At 36.1% G+C, this 15,019-nt stretch overlaps 1 protein-coding gene across 8 annotated transcripts in view; it reads left to right on the forward strand.

Annotated features, from left to right (window-relative positions):
* The window catches only part of PHTF1 (putative homeodomain transcription factor 1), a 53,894-nt gene that overhangs the window by 4,018 nt on the left and 34,857 nt on the right, over nt 1-15,019 (forward strand). For 3 of the 8 annotated variants that reach the window (XR_011234527.1, XM_069478958.1, XM_069478957.1), the window contains one exon: nt 6,157-6,232. The exons of the other annotated variants lie outside the window; for them this stretch is intronic. The gene's annotated coding sequence lies outside the window, so the exon portion shown is untranslated. The remainder of the gene's footprint in view (nt 1-6,156; nt 6,233-15,019) is intronic. 8 annotated transcript variants of the gene reach the window in all.

The raw sequence follows: 15,019 nt of genomic DNA on the forward strand, positions 1-15,019 counted from the left end.
GGTAGTAGCTATGTCTACATAATGGTGAGCAAGAACATTCAGCATTTTTCTTTTCATGCAGTTTATGGTAAAGTGGGAGAGAAACAATAATAAAAATAATCCTGATGAGTAAAAATTACTTTGTGATAAATTTACTGAGAAGAAGAGCTATTATTTACAAGCTACTGCACCTAAAATGAGGGAAGTAAGTGAACCTAGTCAAGGAGGTGAGATAACTTTCTCTAAGGAATTGATGCTTAACATGTAATCTGAAGGATCTGTAGAAGTTAAGTAAAGAACAAATATACTAATACTACACAGATTTCTTCAGAAAACAGAGGAGGAAATGCACTTCCCTGCTTATTCTGTGAAACTAGTATTACCCTGATACCAAAGCTAGGCAAAGACAGCATAAGAAAATTCGTTGTGAACATAGTTGTGGAAATCTTTAACAAAATATTAACAAACCAAATTCAACAACATACAAAATGGATCATCTACTGTGATCAAGTGGGATTTATCCCAGGAATGCAACTTTGGTTTAACATTTGAAAAGAAATTAATGTAATATACCATATTAATAGAATCAAGGACAAAATTACATGATCTCAATAGACACAGAAAAAGCATTTGATAAAATTCAATGCCCATTAACAATAGACTCGGAACAGAAGGTAACTTCCTCGATCTGTTAAAGGTTGTCTAGGAAAAATCTACAGCAAAGATTCCACTTGATGGTTAAAGACTGTTTTCCCCTAAAATCAGGAACAAAGCAAGGATATCTGCTCTTACCACTTTTATTTAACGTTGTACCGGGGGTCTTAGCCAATGCTATAAGGCAAGGACAAGAAATAAAAGGCATCAAGATGGAAAGGAAAATGAAAATTGCCTTTATTCTTGATGACATATTCCCATATTTAGAAAATCCTAAGGAGTCTATGAAAAATTATATTGACAAATGAATTTGGCGAGATCTCTAGATACAAGATCAGTATACAAAAACTGTGTTTCTATATACTGGTAGTGAGTAATTCAGAAATAAGAAAATTCCATTCATAACAGCATCAAAGAGAATAAAATATTTAGGAATAAGTTTGACATGGAAAGTATAAGACCTGTCCATAGCCATACTGAATGAGCCTGATCTCATCTGATCTCAAGCCTGGTTAGTACTTGGATGGGGAAAAGTAAAACCTGTACTCTGAAAACTACAAAACATTTGGAGTAACATTTCACGTTGATGATCTGGGAAACTCAATATTGTTAAAATGGTGATTCTCTGAAAATGTATCTATATATTCAATGTAGCAATAATCCTTTCAGGGCCGGGCGCAGTGGCTCATACCTGTAATCCTAGCACTCTGGGAGGCCGGGGCGGGTGGATCGTTTGAGCTCAGGAGTTCGAGACCAGCCTGAGCAAGAGCGAGACCCCGTCTCTACTAAAAATAGAAAGAAATTAGCTGGACAACTAAAAATATATACAAAAAATTAGCCGGGCACAGTGGCACATGCCTATAGTCCCAGCTACTTGGGAAGCTGAGGCAGAAGGATCGCTTGAGCCCAGGAGTTTGAGGTTGCTGTGAGCTAGGCTGACGCCACGGCACTCTAGCCCGGGCAACAGAATGAGACTCTGTCTCAAAAAAAAAAAAAAAATAATAATAATCCCTTCAAAATTCCAGTGGGCTTTTTTGGGGTAGAAGTTCAATAGCTAATTCTCAAACATACATGGAATACAGAGAATGTAGAATATTCAAAACAGATATAAAAAGAACAATTGGTGGACTTATTGGATTTCAAAATTTATTATAAAGTTACAGTAATCAATATAGAGTAATATTGGCATAAGTAATAGATTGATGGAACAGAATAGAAAATCTAGAAATAAATTCTTACCATTTAATCAGTTGATTTTTGATAACGATCTCAGAGCAATTCAATGAAGAAATGATAGTCTTTTCAATAAATGATACTAGAACAACTGTATATCCACATGTATAAAATGGACTTTGATTCTTACCTGACACCATACCCAAAAATCACTTAAAATGGATCATAGATATAAGTATAAAAAGTAAAACTAGATTTTCTGGAAGAAAACATAGAGGATCTTTGTCACCTTGGGATAGGCAGATATTTCTGGGAAATACATCTAAAAAAGAAAAAAATGATAAATTGGACTTCATCAAAATTAAAAACTTATTCAAAATATCTCATTAAAAAAATGAAAAGACAAACCACAGACTGAGAGAAAATATTTTCAAATCATGTATATAATGAAGTATTTGTATCCAGAATATATAATAAGAAGGCGAACCCAATTTAAACATGGGCAAAAGATTTGAATAGATTAAACCTAAGGTGTGAAACTATTAGAATTCTAGAAGAAAATGTGAGAAAAACTCTTATAGACATTGGCCTAGACAAAGAATTTATGAAGAAGACCCCTAAGGCAATCACAGCAACAACAAAAATAAATAAATGGGACCTGATTAAATTAAAAAGCTTCTGCACAGTCAAAGAAACTGTCACGAGAGCAAACAGACAACCTACAGAATGGGAAAAAATTTTCGCATGTTACACATCTGATAAAGGGCTAATAACTAGAATCTATTTAGAACTCAGGAAAATCAGCAAGAAAAAATCAAACAACCCTATCAAAAAGTGGGCAAAGGACACGAATAGAAATTTTTCAAAAGAAGACAAAAGTAGGCCGGGCGCGGTGGCTCGCGCCTGTAATCCTAGCACTCTGGGAGGCCGAGGTGGGCGGATTGTTTGAGCTCAGGAGTTCGAGACCAGCCTGAGCAAGAGCGAGACCCCATCTCTACTAAAAATAGAAAGAAATTATATGGACAGCTAAAAATATATATAGAAAAAATTAGCCGGGCATGGTGGTGCATGCCTGTAGTCCCAGCTACTCGGGAGGCTGAGACAGGAGGATCGCTTGAGCTCAGGAGTTTGAGGTTGCTGTGAGCTAGGCTGACGCCACGGCACTCACTCTAGCCTGGGCAACAGAGTGAGACTCTGTCTCAAAAAAAAAAAAAAAAAAAGAAGACAAAAGTATGGCCAACAAACATATGAAAAAATGCTCAACATCTCTAATCATCAGGGAAATGCAAATCAAAACCACAATGAGATATCACCTATCTCCAGTGAGAATGGCCTTTATCAAAAATTCCCAAAACAATAAATGTTGGCGTGGATGCGGAGAGATAGGAACACTCATACAGTGCTGGTGGGACTGCAAACTAGTGCAACCTTTGTGGAAAGCAATATGGGGATACCTTAAAGAGATACAAGTAGATCTACCATTTGATCCAGCAATCCCATTATTGGGCATCTACCCAAAAGAACAAAAGACATTCTATAAAAAAGACATCTGCACTCGAATGTTTATAGCAGCACAATTCACAATTGCAAAGATGTGGAAACAACCCAAGTGCCCATCAATACATGAGTGGATTAATAAAATGTGGTATATGTACATCATGGAGTACTACTCAGCTATAAGAAACAATGCTGATCTAGCACCTCTTGTATTTTCCTGGATAGAGCTGGAACCCATTCTACTAAGTGAAGTATCCTAAGAATGGAAAAATAAGCACCACATGTACTCACCATCAAATTGGTTTCACTGATCATCACCTAAGAGCACATTTAGGAATAACATTAATCAGGTGTCGGGCAGAGATGTGGAGGGGTGGGAAGGGATGGGTGTATACATACATAATGAGTGCGATGCGCACTGTCTAGGGGATGGACATGCTTGAAGCTCTGATTCGGGGGGTGGGGGGCCAAGGGCAATATGCGTAACCTAAACTTTTGTACCCCCATAATATGCTGAAATAAAAAAAAAATTTGAATAGACATTTCACCAAAGAAGGTAAAAATGGCTAATGGACACATGAAAAGATGCTCAACATTATGAATTAGGAAAGTGCAAATGAAAACCACATAAGATACCAAATATATATATAGAACACAAAGGACATGGAATATTCTAAACAAATTTAGAAAGAACAGAGTTGGAGGACTTAACATTACTGGATCTCTGAAACACTTATTTGAATGGCTAAAATTAAAAAGACAAAGACTGACCATACCAAGTGTTGGCAAAGACATGGAGGAAATAGAACTCTTGTACACTGCTGGTAGGCATGGAAAATGGAAAATAGTTTGGCCGTTTTTTAAAATGTTGTATATATATTACTTCCCATATGACTCAGCATTTCCACTTCTAAGTGTCTACCCAAGAAAAGTGAAAATGTAAACACATGCAAATGTTCATAGCAGTGCTATTTATAATAGCCAAAAATTGGAAAAAAATCCAAATATCCATCAGCTGGTAAATAGATAAACTAATGTGTTATATCCACAAAAGAATATAGTTTAACAATTAAAAACTTTTAATACACTACAACATGGATGAACCTCAAATATTATGCTAAGTGGAAGGAGCCAGACAAAAAATATAACATATTGTGTGATTCGTTCATATGAAATTTCTAGAAATCTGTAGAGATAGGAAGCAGATGGATGGTTGCCTACGGGTCAGGTGGGTAGGAACAGGCTAACAGGTACAAAGGAACTTTTTGGGGTAATGGAAATGTTCTAAAGTTTGAGGTGATGATGGCTGTTCAACTTAAAATTTAGATTTTTATTAAATTTATATACTAAAACTCTATACTTAAAAATGACTGAATTTAATAGTATGTAAATTATACCTCATAGAGCTATTTTTATAAATCACACTGATAGAAAAAAGTAGAAAATATAATGTAGTACATAAAAAATTTATACATGTTCACAATGAAAATTATCTTCTAAAATTTCTTAATTGAGAGAATATAGTCAATCTAATATCTAAAATTATTTTCAGTGATGAAGCTTAACTTAGTCCTCCAAAATAAGACTAAAACAAGAACATTCCCTGTTACTATTTAACATACTGTTTGAAATACATTTGCTAGGATGAGCAAAACATTCTAATGTTATGTTTTCTTTTTCTTTGATTTTTAAAAAAATTAATATTAGAATGAACAAAAATCACTGTTTGAAAATAGCGTGGTTTTATACCTGTAGAATGAAAAAGGCTAATCAAAAGCAGAGACTACTTGAGCTGTATTCATAATGTTTTATTGCTTAAGCTGGATGGTGGATATATGACAAATGAGACTCCTTACTAAAGATGAGAGTTTGAATACACACATTAATTTCCACCTGATCTTTCCTAAAACCCCTCAGAATTACAATAAATATGAACAGATATCAGCCCACAAGAACTAAAAGAATGGGAGAGGAGACAGTTAATGAGAACCACCAGTATAATTTTGTTGTTGTTGTTGTTGTTGAATTTTATTTTATTTTTTTTAAATTTCAGCTCATTATGGGGGTACAAAAGTTCAGGTTATATATATTGCCCATACCCCCCCATCCCCCCGAGTCTGAGCTTCAAGTGTGTCCATTCCCTAGACAGTGCACATCACACTCATCATGTAGGTATGCACCCATCCCCTCCCCCCACCCCCATCCCCCCCAGTCAGAACTTCAAGCGTGTCCATTCCCCAGGCAGTGTGCATCGCACTCACCAGTATAATTTTGAAGGCTCGAAAGTGGATAGAAAGTGAAGAAAGTAAAAATCTAAGTGTCTACGCTAGGGAAATCCAATAAGAAACAAGTAAAACCCCTATGTTTAAGAATTAAGAGGCTGGGTGTGGTGGCTGATGCCTGTAATCCTAGCACTCTGGGAGGCCGAGGCGGAGGATCTCTTGAGGTCAGGAGTTCAAGACCAGCCTGAGAAAGAGAGAGACCACCGTCTCTACTAAAAAAAAGAAAAAATTAGCTGGGCAACTAAAAATAGAAACGAAAAATTAGCCATGTGTGATGGTGAGTGCCTGTAGTCCCAGCTGCTTGGGAGGCTGAGGCAGGAGGATCACTTGAGTCCAGGAGTTTCAGGTTGCTGTGAGCTCAGCTGACACCACGGCATCTAGCCTGGGCAACAGAATGAGACTCTGTCTCAAAAAAAAAAAAAAAAAGATGATGCATCAGCTATATCTGTAGGAGTGAGGTAGAACTGAAAACAGGATAGTTTGAGCATATGTATAAGGGACAATAGACCTACCCCAAATCTTCTTCCTTATTTCACATAGCCACATAGTTACCCTTATCGTCCCAATCCAGAAGACTGGATTGAAGCCTGGAGAGGCTGAGCCAGAGAAGTTCTGGATTCTGGAACATATGAACAAATGAGAGTTGGGTGAGATGCTATACCAATAATGGGGATTAAGTGAAAGTCTAGTGGTCAGGTTTATAACCTCCAAACAGAAGACTGGAATTTCTTTTTGCAGAAACTGACTATCCAAAGAGAAATCTAAGGATACAGAAAAGTGAAATGACTGGCCACCTCTCTACAGTGAGGCCCGCTGTTCAGAAAACTTCATCCATTGCACGTGGAGTTTGCGTTCGGCATGTTAGTGCCTCACTCTTAAGTATAAATGAGTAATTAAAGATCATCAAATATTTGAGACATAAAGGAAAAGAAGAAAAGAGAAAAGCAATGTGGGTATCATAAGAACACTTTTTAAAAACATAATATCTTTAAAGAACTGAATACTATAAAAAGAGTGGAATAAATCTGAGATCTATTGTACTACATGGTGACTGTATTAATCTTGAAAAATGCTAAAAGGGTGGATGTAAAGTATTCTCACCACAAAAATGATAAGTACGTGAAGTAATACATATTTTAATGAGCTAGATTTATTCATTCTACAATGTATGTACTTTAAAACATGGTGTTGTACACACTAAGTACATACAATTATATCTGTCAATTTAAAAAATAAAAAGAATGCTTAAAAAAAGGACTATACAAGAGAACTTGTATATACAAGACTATACAAGAGACTAGAAAAAAAGAAGAGAACTGGAAAAAAAAATCAAATACATAAGAAAAGTTGGAAGATAAAGTTGAGACCATTTCCCGGAAAAACTATGTAAGAACAGGGAAAAAGAAAATAGTAAAGTGATTTCAGTTCATGTAGGAAACCTAACATCCAACTAGTAGGTGTTCCAGAAAAAAAATACATGTAGAGGAAGAAATTATCAAATAATTTGATTACCAAATAAAAAATACAAAAATAGTACCCTAGAACTGAAGTACTCTATACACATTTCCAGTTTGAAAGGATCTTTTGAGCGATCAGCACTAAGAAATCTTATCATGGAGTTTTAGAACATTCACAATTAGAACTTGGGTTAAGCATGGAGCAGATGGAAGGATTGAAACCGATCATATACAAAAGAATGGGAGTCAGAATGATACTGGGTCTCTCAGCAGCAACTTCTGGCTCATCTGGAAGCTAGAAAGAAGACAACAGAACCTTCAGTGGATGGTAGAAGACAATGGCACATGAGAGATTGATTTTCAGCCTCAAGTTTTATGCCTAGCCTAACTGTTAACAAAGTGTAAAGGTACCAACATAAAGATATGTTTAGAGCTTCAGGTTTCAAAAAAAATTCATATCTATGCTCCCTCTCTCTCAAAGCTATGTGAGGACATATACTGTAATATAATGAATGAATAAACCAAAAAAGAGGAATCCATAGTATCAGGAAACAGGATATACAAAAGAGGGAAAATAAATTTCAGGATAATTCCAGATGTCCTGGGATGATAGCTTATGTCTGGCCTAGAAAACAACCTGTCCAGAATGGAATATGAGGACAGAAAACTAGTGTAGACATCTTCAAGGAGAAAAATAAAGAAACTGATATTTGAGTAAATTGAAACCATATACATAACACTTATAGAGAGTTTGAAGATGAATTAGTAAGAGGTACATGGAAAATTACATGAATGAAAAAAATGAGGGAATTAAAATTCTAAGACAGACAAAAAATTTATGAGAGGAAAATTTAATCATGGTTAACTGCTTGGCTTAGCCGTGAACAATGTTTATGTAATCATAATATTAGACATCAAACATCAATTTAACTAAAATTTCCGATAAAACTATATTGGGTAAAAGAACTATAGTTCAGGAAGGTGTGTGTTATAATCATTCATAGTTAGCATGTAGTCTGTGTCTTATCTTAAGCAGCACACACAAACTGAATTGATCCTTATGACAATTCTATGAAATACAGGCTATTATCATCCCCTTTTTATAGGTGAAGGAACTGAGGCACAGAAAGGCTAAGAAAGTTATCTCCTCATCTTCAAAAGTAAGAAATGAATGGGTAGCATTTGAAATGGAAGAAAGCACTGTAAACATTTTATTTAGAAATAAGCAGGAAGATGGCTGGCTGTGGTGGCTCACACCTGTAATCCTAGTGTTTTGGGAGGCCCGGGTGGGAGGATCACTTGAGGCCAGGAGTTCAGGGACAGCCTGGGTGACAAACATAGGGAGACTCTGGGTGTGGTGGTATGAGCCTTGTAGTCCTAGCTAGTCTGGAGGCTGAGGTGGGAGGATCACCTAAACCCAGGTGTTCAAGCTTATAGTGAACTATAATTGCACCTCTGCTCTCCAGCCGGGGCGACAGAGTGAGACCTTGTCTCAAAAAAAAAAAAAAAAAAAAACCCAAAATAAAAAAGAAATAAGGAGAAAGAAGAAATAGCTAGGAAGTGGGAATCAAGGGTAAGGCAGGGTGAGGCTGGAGAGAGTTATTTTTTGTTATTAGCCTTGTATTAGCCTTTTTATTATCTTAATAAAAAGATTTAATTTGAAAAAGTTTTCCTTCAAAAAAAAAGAAAATATATTAAACGATATATTAAACGAAGTTATCTAATAGGATATACATGTCTCCATATGAGATAGATAGGTAGATATAGATGTAAATGAATACATAGGTATATTGGATATACCAATATCCTTTATGCAAAAACAACAAATCTCTTTAGCATTTAGACAAGAGTTTTAGAGCCAGATAGACTTAATTGTATATTATATTAATTTTCCTGATTATTTACTACCTTTAATTATTCTTACTTGTAAGAGGATTATATGGTCTCACCTATTATCACATGACCTGTAGTGCCTTTGTGTAGGAGGAGAATTCTTCCTTGCCCCTACAGACTTCTAGCTTGGCCCTGTGGTTTGCTTGGCCTGTGGAATGTGAGCTGAATGTGACCTCCCCTCCCATGACCCAGTCCTGTCCCTTCCCTTCCCTATTCAGTGAATTGCTAAAGTCAGGATTTAGAGTCCTTCTGTGGCTTTGCCTTCACACTAATCTCCCATTTTCAATTACCAGTACTTCTGGATTCTACTTGCTAAATAGCTTTTGAATATGAATGCTTTTCCTAATTCACGCTTCTAATTTCCTGCTCTGACCTATTTTGTCTGTACTCAGCTTGTTGACAAACTATTGCCTATGGGCAAATCTAACTGGAACTCAGCCAGGCTCAGTGCCTTACATATTTATTTTCGATGTCTACGTGCTACAGTGGCTGAGTTGAGTGGTCGCAACAGAGTTGGTGTAGTCTATAAAGCCTAAAATACCATCTGGCCCTTTAGAAAACATTTGTCCTGATCTAGATTACTGGAGTAGGTTTTTTTTTAACTTTCTAACTGCTTTCTCTTGCCTCTCATCTCTCTCCATCCTCCATCATGAAGCCGGGTTGTTGTGTTATTGTTTCTGTTATAACACAAATTTGATTGTTTTTCTTATATTTAAAACTGTCTCCTGACTTCCTAGCATCCTTACAGTAAAACCATACTAGCATGATTATAGTTTTTACAATATGGCTTTTATCCACCTCACCAGTTTATCTCTTTCACTTGTACCTTGCCCTATTTTCATTTCCACTCTGTGCTTTAGGCCTTCTTAAACTTTCTTTAGTTTTTTGTCATGTTATCTCTTACTTCTGGATCCTCTCATGCTTTTCTTGATTCCCCATTTTGCTATACCTCATACCCAACTTTGCAAATTCTTGTACATCCTTCAGGTCTTGGGTTTGATATTATTTTCTTTTGGAAATTTTTCTTGGACTTCCTAAATGTGAGTTAGGTGCCCTTTACACATGTTCCTATAGTACTGTATACTTGCCTTGTAATTGTTTTGTTCATCATATGCCCTAAATCAGGGGTGACTTTCCCCTTGCCAGACTGTATAATAATTTGATTCTTTGGATGGCAGTAAAATGGAAATTTCAGCAGACTAGAAAATAGAGATGTGTTACAGGGTTTCACTTGTCTTTATTCCTCGTTAAATACAAAGTCCAACAATATTGCAGCAATACCTCCAATGTTTTTATCCCTCTACCAAAAAGTAGGAACTTTGTCAAATGGGTCTGAGCTTATGATAGTGTTGCATGTTATGTTGGAGGCAAACAATAGAGGGGGCTGAGAACAGCCCACAGCTGGGTCTCTGCAGAGAATTTCTAGACCACCACTCTGGCAACTAGTGCAGGGGTATCCTGATTTTCTCCTACAGTTTTTTCCCTACGCTGCTAGGGTAGAGGTTGTGGCCAATAAGAAAACCCACTCGTGGCTCCCCAGAGTTTAATTCCATTAAACCTTTCAAACTTAAGCAATATATATTTTTTATGCACTTTTTTAAAAATTTCAGAATATTATGGGGGTACAAATGTTTAGGTTACATATATTGCCTTTGCCCTGTCTGAGTCAGAGCTACAAGCATGTCCATCCTCCAGACAGTGTGCACTGCACCCATTAGGTGTAAATATAGCTATCCCCTCCCCCCTCCCCTCCCACCTGCCTGACACCTGATGAATGTTGCTACCGTATGTGCACATAAGTGCTGATCAATTAATACCAATTTGATGGTGACTACATGTGGTGCTTGTTTTTCCATTCTTGTGACACTTCATTTAGTAGAATGGACTCTGGCTCTATGCAGGATAATACTAGAGGTGCTAGATCACCATTGTTTTTTGTGGCTGAGTAGAACTCCATGGCATACATACAACACATTTTATTAATCCACTCATGTATTGATGGGCACTTGGGTTGTTTCCACATCTTTGCAATTATGAATTGTGCTGCTATAAACATTTGAGTGCAAAGCAATTATCTTTGATCTTAAACAAAACCTCTCCCTACTTTGATTAGGGTTCCTTTTGTATCAATATCATATAATGAGGGGCAGAATAAGGTAGTGATTGAGAGCACAGACTTTGGAGTGAGAATGACTGAGTTAGAATCTCTGTGCCTTGGTTGCCTCATCTGTAAAGGATAATAAAGGTGCCAATTTTATAGGACAGTTGTGAGGACTAAATGAGCCAAACAAGTTAGTGTAAGTACAGTCATGTGCTGCATAAACGACATTTCAGTCAATGACGGACCTCATATACAATAGTGTTCCCATAAGATTATAATGGAGCTGAAAAATTCCTATCAACAGTGACATCATAGTTATCATAATGTCATAGCCAGTGCATTATGTGTTTGTGGTGATGCTGGTGTAAACAAACCTATGCTGCCAGTCATATAAATGTATAGCACATACAATTATGTATAGTACATAATACCTGATAATAAACGACTATGTTACTGGTTTATGTATTTGCTAAACTATACTTTTTATCATTGTTTTAGAGTGGACTCCTTCTACTATTAAAAAAAAAAAATCTGCAGGCAGGTCCTTCAGGAGGTATTTCAGAAGAAGGCATTGTTATCATAGGAGATGACAGCTCCATGCATGTTATTGCCCCTGAACGCTTTCCAATGGGACAAGATGCAGAGGGGTGGAAAATAGTGATATTGGTGATCCTGACTCTGTGTAGGCCTAGGCTATGTGTGTTTGTGTCTTAGTGGAAGAAAGGAACAAAGTATATATAAAACCAGAAAACAATAAGATGATATGATTAAATCTTCACTCATCAATAATAATCTCAAGTGCAAACTGAATAAACTCCCCACTTAAAAGATACAGACTGGCTGAATGGATTAAAAAAAGCAATCCAACTATATGCCGTCTAGAGAAAACTCACTTCACCTCTGAAGACACACATAGACTGAAAGAAAAGGGATGGAAAAAGATACTCCATGCAAATGGAAACCAAAGTGAGCAGGAATAGTTATATCAGATAAAACAAACTTTAAGTCAAAAACTGTAAAAAGAGACAAAGAAGATCGTTATTTAATAATAAAAGTATCAATTCAGCAAGAGAATATAACAATTGTAAATATGTATGCACTCAACACCAAAGCATCCAGATATATAAAGCAATTAGATGTAAAGGGAGAGATAGGTTACAATACAATATTAGTTCGAGACTTTAGCACCTCACTCAGCATTGGACAGATCAACTAGACTGAAAATTATTAACAAACAAACATTCGATTTAAATTGCGTTTTAGACCAAATGGACCGAACAGACGTTCATAGGACTTTTCATCTAACAGCTGCAGAATGCACATGGTTTTTATCAGTACGTGGAACATTCTCCAGGATAGACCATATGTTAAGTCACAAAACAAGTCTCACAATGCAATAAAACTAGAAATCAATAACATGAGGAACTTTCAAATTTAAACAAATATGTGGAAATTAAGCAACATTGTCCTGAATGATCAATGGGTCAATAAAGCCATTAAGAAGGAAAATTTTTAAAATTCTTAAAACAAATGAAAATAGAAACACAGCATACCTTTATTTTTGTGCTAGTACTATGCTTTTTTGGTTAAGGTAGCCTTGTAGTATAACTTTTAAAGTCTTGTAGATTCATGTTTCCAGATTTGTTCCTTTTGTTTAAGGTTGATTTGGCTATTTGGGCTCTTTTCTGTTTCCAAATGAAGCATAGAATTATTTTTTCTAGATCTGCGAAAAATGATATTGGTATTTTGATGGGGATTGCACTGAATCTGTAAATCGCTTTGGGTAGTATGAACATTTTAACAATGTCAGTTCTGCTAAACCATGAGCATGATGTGTTTTTCCATTTGTTTACATTCTCCGTGATTTCCTTCCTCAGGGATTCATAGTTCTCCTTGTAGAGATCTTCCACCTCCTTATTTAAATATATTCCTAGGTACTTTATTTTCTTCGTTGCTATCGTGAAGGGTATTGAGTCTTTGATTTGATTCTCCACTTGACTGTTGCTGGTGTATAGAAATTCTACCGATTTGTGTACATTGATTTTGTAACCTAAGACTTTGCTGAATTTATTTATCATTTCAAGGAGTCTCTTGGCAGAGTCTTTGGGGTTTTCTAGGTATAAGATAATATCATCATCAAAGAGTGATAGTTTCACCTCTTCTTTCCCCATTTGGATACCCTTGATTTCCTTCTCTTGTCTGATAGCTCTGGCAAGGACTTCCAGCACTATGTTGAATAAAAGTGGTGACAGTGGGCAACCTTGTCTGGTTCTATTTCTAAGTGGGAATGCTTTTGATTTTTCCCCTTTCAGTATGATGTTGGCTGTGGGTTTGTCATATATGGATTTTGTAATTTTGAGATATGTTCCATCTATGCCTATTTTTTTGAGAGTTCTTATCATGAAAGGATGATGAATTTTGTCATATGCTTTTTCTGCATGTATTGAGATGATCTTATGGTCTTTGTTTTTGCTTTTGTTTATGTGGTGAATCACATTTATGGATTTATGTTTATTGAATCATCCTTGCATCCTTGGGATGAAACCATCTACATACTGCCATCTGACCTTTGACATAGCAAATACAATATACACTGGGGAAAAGAATCCCCATTTAATAAGTGGTGCTGGGAAAATTGGATAGCCTCATGTAGAAGATTGAAACAGAATCCATATCTCTCGCCATTCACTAAAATTAATTCAAGATGGATAGCGGACTTAAACCTAAGACATGAAATCATAATAATTGTAGAAAAAAATGTTGGAAAAACTCTTCTAGATATTGGCCTAGGCAAAGAATTTACAGGGAAGACCCCAGTGGCAATCACTGCAACAAAAAAATAAATAGATGGGACCTGACTAAATTACAAAGCTTCTGCATAACCAAGGAAACAATCAATAGAGTGAATAGACAACCTACAGAATGAGAGAAAATGTTCACATGCTATACATTTGATAGAGGGCCAATAACCTGAATCTACAAAGAACTCAAGCAAATTAGCAAGAAAAAAAATGAAACAACCCCATTAAAAAGTGGGCAAAAGACATGAACAGAAGCTTTTCAAAAGAAGATAGACAAATGGCCGATAAACATATGAAAAAATGTTCAATGTCATTAATCATCAGAGAAATGCAAATCAAAACCATAGTGAGATATCACCTAACCCCAGTGAGAATGGCTTTTATCAAAAAATCCCAAAACAATAGATGCTGGTATGTATGTGAAAAGAAATACTTATACATTGTTGGTGGGACTGCAAACTGGTACAACCTCTGTGGAAAGTAGTATGGAGATTCCTCAAAGAACTAAAAGTAGGCCTACCATTTGATCCAGTAGTCCCACTACTGGGTATTTACCCAAAGGGAAGAAAAGGTCATTTTATCAAAAAGAGACTTGTACTTGCATGTTTATTGCAGCACAATTCACAATCGCAAAGAGGTGGAATCAACCCAAGTGCCCATCAATTCATGAGTGTATTAATAAAATGTGGTATATATATAAAACATGGAGTACTACTCAGCCATAAATGAATTAATACCTTTTGTAACAATTTGGATGGAATTGGAGACCATTTTCCTAAGTGAAGTATCGCAAGAATGGAAAAAGAAACACGACGTGTACTCACTATTAAATTGAAGTTAACCAGACAGCACTGATGTGCATAATAGGAAGTAAAACTCAATGGAAATCAAACAGGTGGGAGCAGAGAGGAGGGGGATGGGTGAAATCATACCTAACAGGTATAATGTACACTATCTGGGAGATGGGCACTCTTATAACTTTGTCTCAAGCAGTACAAAAGCAATCCATGTAACCAAAACATTTGTACCCCTATAATTTAAAAAAAAAACCTAAAAAAAAAGATAGCATAGCAAAACCTATGGGATATAGCTGAAGCAGTATTAATTAAGAGGGAATTTTATAGCAATAATTGCCTACATTAAAAAGTAGAAAAATTTCAAATAAGGAACCTGATGGTATAT

This window comes from Eulemur rufifrons, chromosome 8 (assembly GCF_041146395.1).
Source record: "Eulemur rufifrons isolate Redbay chromosome 8, OSU_ERuf_1, whole genome shotgun sequence".
NCBI classification, from domain to species: Eukaryota; Metazoa; Chordata; class Mammalia; order Primates; family Lemuridae; genus Eulemur; species Eulemur rufifrons.